At 36.6% G+C, this 5,989-nt stretch overlaps 1 non-coding gene across 1 annotated transcript; it reads left to right on the top strand.

The window, feature by feature from the left end:
* Nucleotides 1-4,203: 4,203 nt before the first annotated feature.
* TRNAN-GUU (transfer RNA asparagine (anticodon GUU)) lies at nucleotides 4,204-4,277 on the top strand. Its single transcript has one exon. It is a non-coding gene; the product is annotated as a tRNA-Asn (tRNA).
* The last annotated feature ends 1,712 nt before the right edge of the window (nucleotides 4,278-5,989 follow it).

Raw genomic sequence — 5,989 nt, 5'->3', positions numbered from 1 at the left:
CTATCGAATGGAATTTTCTTGGTGACCATCAAAAAGGGATTTTCTTGAAGGGAATTCATTTGATGACCATCGAATGGAATTTTCTTGGTGACCATCAAAATGGGTTTTTCTTGAAGGGAATTCTTTTGATGATCATCGAATGGAATTTTCTTGGTTTCCATCAAAATGGGCTTTTCTTGAAGGGAATTGATTTCATGACCATCGAAGGAATTTTCTTGATGACCATCAAAAGGGGATTTTCTTGAAGGGAATTGATTTCATGACCATCGAAAGGAATTTTCTTGATGACCATCAAAATGGGCTTTTCTTGAAGGGAATTGATTCATGACCATCGAAAGGAATTTTCTTGATGACCATCAAAAGGGGATTTTCTTGAAGGGAATTGATTTCATGACCATCGAAAGGAATTTTCTTGATGACCATCAAAATGGGCTTTTCTTGAAGGAATTGATTCATGACCATCGAAAGGAATTTTCTTGATGACCATCAAAAGGGGATTTTCTTGAAGGGAATTGATTTCATGACCATCGAAAGGAATTTTCTTGATGACCATCAAAAGGGGATTTTCTTGAAGGGAATTGATTTCATGACCATCGAAAGGAATTTTCTTGATGACCATCAAAATGGGCTTTTCTTGAAGGGAATTGATTTCATGACCATCGAAAGGAATTTTCTTGATGACCTCAAAAGGGGATTTTCTTGAAGGGAATTGATTTCATGACCATCGAAAGGAATTTTCTTGATGACCATCAAAATGGGCTTTTCTTGAAGGGAATTGATTTCATGACCATCGAAAGGAATTTTCTTGAATGACCATCAAAAGGGGATTTTCTTGAAGGGAATTGATTTCATGACCATCGAAAGGAATTTTCTTGATGACCATCAAATGGGCTTTTCTTGAAGGGAATTGATTTCATGACCATCGAAAGGAATTTTCTTGATGACCATCAAAATGGGCTTTTCTTGAAGGGAATTGATTTCATGACCATCCGAAAGGAATTTTCTTGATGACCATCAAAGGGGATTTTCTTGAAGGGAATTGATTCATGACCATCGAAAGGAATTTCTTGATGACCATCAAAATGGGCTTTTCTTGAGAGGAATTGATTTCATGACCATCGAAAGGATTTTCTTGATGACCATCAAAAGGGGATTTTCTTGAAGGGAATTGATTTCATGACCATCGAAAGGAATTTTCTTGATGACCATCAAAAGGGGATTTTCTTGAAGGGAATTGATTTCAGGACCATCGAAAGGAATTTTCTTGATGACCATCAAAATGGGCTTTTCTTGAAGGGGAATTGATTTCATGACCATCGAAAGGAATTTTCTTGATGACCATCAAAAGGGGATTTTCTTGAAGGGAATTGATTTCATGACCATCGAAAGGAATTTTCTTGATGACCATCAAAATGGGCTTTTCTTGAAGGGAATTGATTTCATGACCATCGAAAGGAATTTTCTTGATGACCATCAAAAGGGGATTTTCTTGAAGGGAATTGATTTCATGACCATCGAAAGGAATTTTCTTGGATGACCATCAAAATGGGCTTTTCTTGAAGGGAATTGATTTCATGACCATCCGAAAGGAATTTTCTTGATGACCATCAAAAGGGGATTTTCTTGAAGGGAATTGATTTCATGACCATCGAAAGGAATTTTCTTGATGACCATCAAAATGGGCTTTTCTTGAAGGAATTGATTTCATGACCATCGAAAGGAATTTTCTTGATGACCATCAAAATGGGCTTTTCTTGAAGGGAATTGATTTCATGACCATCGAAAGGAATTTTCTTGATGACCATCAAAAGGGGATTTTCTTGAAGGGAATTGATTTCATGACCATCGAAAGGAATTTTCTTGATGACCATCAAAAGGGGATTTTCTTGAAGGGAATTGATTTCATGACCATCGAAAGGAATTTTCTTGATGACCATCAAAATGCGGCTTTTCTTGAAGGGAATTGATTTCATGACCATCGAAAGGAATTTTCTTGATGACCATCAAAAGGGGATTTTCTTGAAGGGAATTGATTTCATGACCATCGAAGGGAATTTACTTAATGGTCATCGAAGGGGTTTTGGTTGGTGGCCATCTGAGTGGATTTCCTTGTTGGCCATCACAAAGAATTTCCTCAAGGGACTTCAAAAGATATCTCAATGGCCATCAAATGATATTGTCTTAATGGCCTCAAAGACCCGTCCATTAATAACAGGAATAAGGACTCGTTCCCTGTTTTTGGTGGCCCCCAATGAAGGCGGGGGGGGGGGGGGGGGGAAGAAGACTCCGGCTTAATAATAATAATAATAATAATAATAACAACAACAACAAGCAGCTTGTTTCTGTTGTAAGTTGCTGACGATGTGTTTTTTTTTTTTTTTTTTTTTTTTTTTTTTTGAGGGGAATTTTGGCAAAAAAATAAATTATGTTTAAAATGAAAATCTAGAATTTGGTGCATGTAAAAGTCACAATTAGTTACGTATTATTATTATCTATTATTAGTATTATTTATATTTATATTTTGTTTTTTTTTCACAGTATAGAAAAATAAATTATGTTAAAATGAAAATCTAGCATTTGCTGCATGTAAAAGTCAAAATTAGTTGCGTATTATTATTATTATTATTATTATTATTATTATTATTATTATTATTATTATTTATATTTTGTTTTCTTTCACAGTATATAAACATGAGAAATTTAACCATGCTAGTTGTATAATATTCTTCTCTCTCTCTCTCTCTCTCTCTCATCTCTCCTCTCTCTCATCTCTCTCTCTCTCTCTCAAAATTGGAAAATACAATCGAAGTTTTATTTAAAAGCTGCCAAGGTAGTCAGTGTCTTTTCAAAATAGTGAAATCTTGTTGTTAGAATAACAATGCATGTCCTTGACCAGTATTAATTTGCAAGGAATTTTTACACTTGTATTGTAATTCATTTATTTAGTTATACACAGAATGTATGCTTAGTTTTTTCTGTGTTTTTTTCACGTAGAAAATATCTTTTTAAAATTTTAAGGAATTATCAATGGATTCAAATTAATTTTTTAAATAACGCAACAACGTCTTGACTGGTGAACGCCAGGCTGAGGTTCGAGTCCCGCTCAAACTCGTTAGTTTATTTGGTCGGTGCAACCTCAGCATCCTTGTGATGGTAAGATTTGGGGGTTAGGGGGAGCCTATAGATCTATCTGCTGAGTCATCAGCAACCATTGCCTGACGCTCCTTGGTCCTATTATTATTATTATTATTATTATTATTATTATTATTACTTAGCTACAACCCTAGTTGGAAAGGCAGATGCTATAAAGCCCGGGGGGCCCCAACAGAGAAAATAGCCCAGTGAGGAAAGGAAACAGGAAAAAAAAATATTTTAAAAGTAACAATAAAATAAATATTTTCTGTATAAACTATGAAAACTTTAACAAAACAAGTGGAAGAGAAATAAGGCAATAATTTCGGTGGAGAGTGCTTGGGCGCTGATCATATATATATCGGTTAGTCTCTAGGGCATTGTCCTGCTCGATAGGAAATGTCAGTCCCTTGCCTCTGCCATTCATGAGCGGCCTTTAAACCCTTTAAACATTACCATGGATATATGTAACAGCAATTATATAATTATCATATAGTTCTTTTCAAGTGTCATTACAGTCTATTCAATAGAAGTAATTGAAACTTATTTTAATTTACTACATTGAAAGTCCTCCTGGGTTTAGGAACGAGTGTAAAGACAACATTAATTACTTCTCTTCATTTCTTGTTTGAGTAATTATCTTCGTTACTTGGAGTGAATTAAGTTTATATGTCTATCCTTCGTATTATTGACAAATGAGTTATTAGAAGCCGACGTGACCTGGTTTTCCTCGTTCAATAAAACTTAATTTGACTGTATTGCGACCTAGACTGTTTATTTATATACTATTTTTAGTAGTTATGAAACCGCAGCAATCGTAAAGACTCTCTCTCTCTCTCTCTCTCTCTCTCTCGCTCTCATCTCTCTCTCTCTCCTCTCTCTCTCTGCTCATCTCTCTCTCTTCTCTCTCTCTCTCATACTAATTACAACCTCTCAACTACAGCAACAACCTCACAAACGTGTGATAAACAACTTAAAAACTTCCATTTATTCAACCTCCAATCTTCACCGTAGCGACATCTGGCATCTTAACGTCACAGTCACCTGACTTCTTCACTCGGTTTCCGTCAAGCCTCCGTGGCACAATCGGTTAGCGCGTTCGGCTGTTAACCGAAAGGTTGGTGGTTCGAGCCCACCCGGGGGCGGAAGTTTTTACTTTGTTTTTTTTTTTTTCGCAGTTCACCTTCTGCCTTTTATAGGGAATTAGTATGGTAGTTTGGCAATGTCTAGGTGATTTAATTAGCGTTAATTATCCATTTATTCAGGTGTACGATTGTATCAGAATCTAAATTTTCTTTTTTGGGACTTTACGTTGATCCTCCATTGTTTCAATATATTATGATTCTTATTTTTTTCTTTTCTGTTTGAATAGAGAGAGAGAGAGAGAGAGAAAAAAAAAGATTAAAAAACACCATACTTGCTTGTTCGCCTATCCACCTCTCTCTCTCTCTCTCTCTCTCTCTCTCTCTCTCTCTCTCTCTCTCTCTCTCTCTCTCTCTCTCTCTCTCTCTCTCCAGTCCTTTGAGAGAGAGAGAGAGAGAGAGAGAGAGAAAAGATTAAAAAACACCATACTTGCCTGTTCACTTATCCACCAATTTCTCTCTCTCTCTCTCTCTCTCTCTCTCTCTCTCTCTCCTCTCTCTCTCTCTCTCTCTCTCTCTCTCTCTCCACGGTCCTTTGACCATCGTAAAATAATATGTAACATTTTGCAACACATTTCAAGAATTTACACATCTGATTACTCCGGAATTTTAATGAACATGACCTAATTAGCTTTTATGTGGGGTTGGGGGGGGGGTGTTGGAAGTTGGGGGGGGGTCTCCCCACTCAAAGCGGGTCCTAGTATTTGAATTGGAATGATATGCCGGATAAATGAAAGAATAGCCTTTATGTCGTGCGTGGAGAGAGAGAGAGAGAGAGAGAGAGAGAGAGAGAGAGAGAGAGAGAGAGAGAGAGGATTATTTACTCTATCTATAAACTCTTACGTACAGTTGGACACATGAATTCATGGTACACCTCACTAAGGAAGTACATACTATCACACCCTCACTGCGCTGTGAGTAACCAGACAGATAGTATAGAGAGAGATGGCAGATGTGGTGGGTGGGGCTTCACACAGGAACTCTCCTTTCAGTAAGGGTGTGACAAGGTACTCTTACATAGAAAGTGATATGGCAAGAATTCCCGTATTAAACAGTACCTGTCAATGTTTATAATCCAGGGGGGATTATAGGGGGTTGTGAACCCATGGAGGTTGGCTTTGGGTTTCCAAGTGGGTCTTTATAAATTGACATTAGTTTCCTTGGTATATATATATATATATATATATATATATACTGTATATATATATATGTATGTATATATATGTACATATATATATATATATATATATATATTGTTGAATACCAGCCAGCCTCCAGGCTAGTGCAGGATTAACGTGTTCGCTTAGCATTTGCATGGCAGCAGATCGATCCCAGCCCGGGACTGTAAGTTTAAGATGTTTACAGGGGAGGTCACTACTGTGGTTTGGGACCACAGTGGAGGGTTTGGCTTGCCCGGCTGACGTTCTGGTGAGGATCCATTCTTCTGGAACTGAAACAAGACACCGTTTAACCTTTATCCTAGCCATTGCATACACTTTACATAATGTAGATTTTTAATATTAGTGATTATGAATTAATAAATTAATCAAAACCTTGATTAAATAGAGTAGGAGAATATAGGACGAGTTGTGGATTACTTATTTGGTAGGACGAATAAATTTAAGATATTCTTTCCCTCTTCAATATACCGCTTCACATTTCTAGGTATTTCCTTTCTTACTTAAATTATCTCATTTTTCGAAAAATTATTGCAG

Source organism: Palaemon carinicauda, chromosome 32, assembly GCF_036898095.1.
Source record: "Palaemon carinicauda isolate YSFRI2023 chromosome 32, ASM3689809v2, whole genome shotgun sequence".
NCBI lineage: Eukaryota > Metazoa > Arthropoda > Malacostraca > Decapoda > Palaemonidae > Palaemon > Palaemon carinicauda.
Note: the sequence above shows the minus strand (reverse complement) of the source record. Positions and strands in the feature narration are given on the sequence as shown.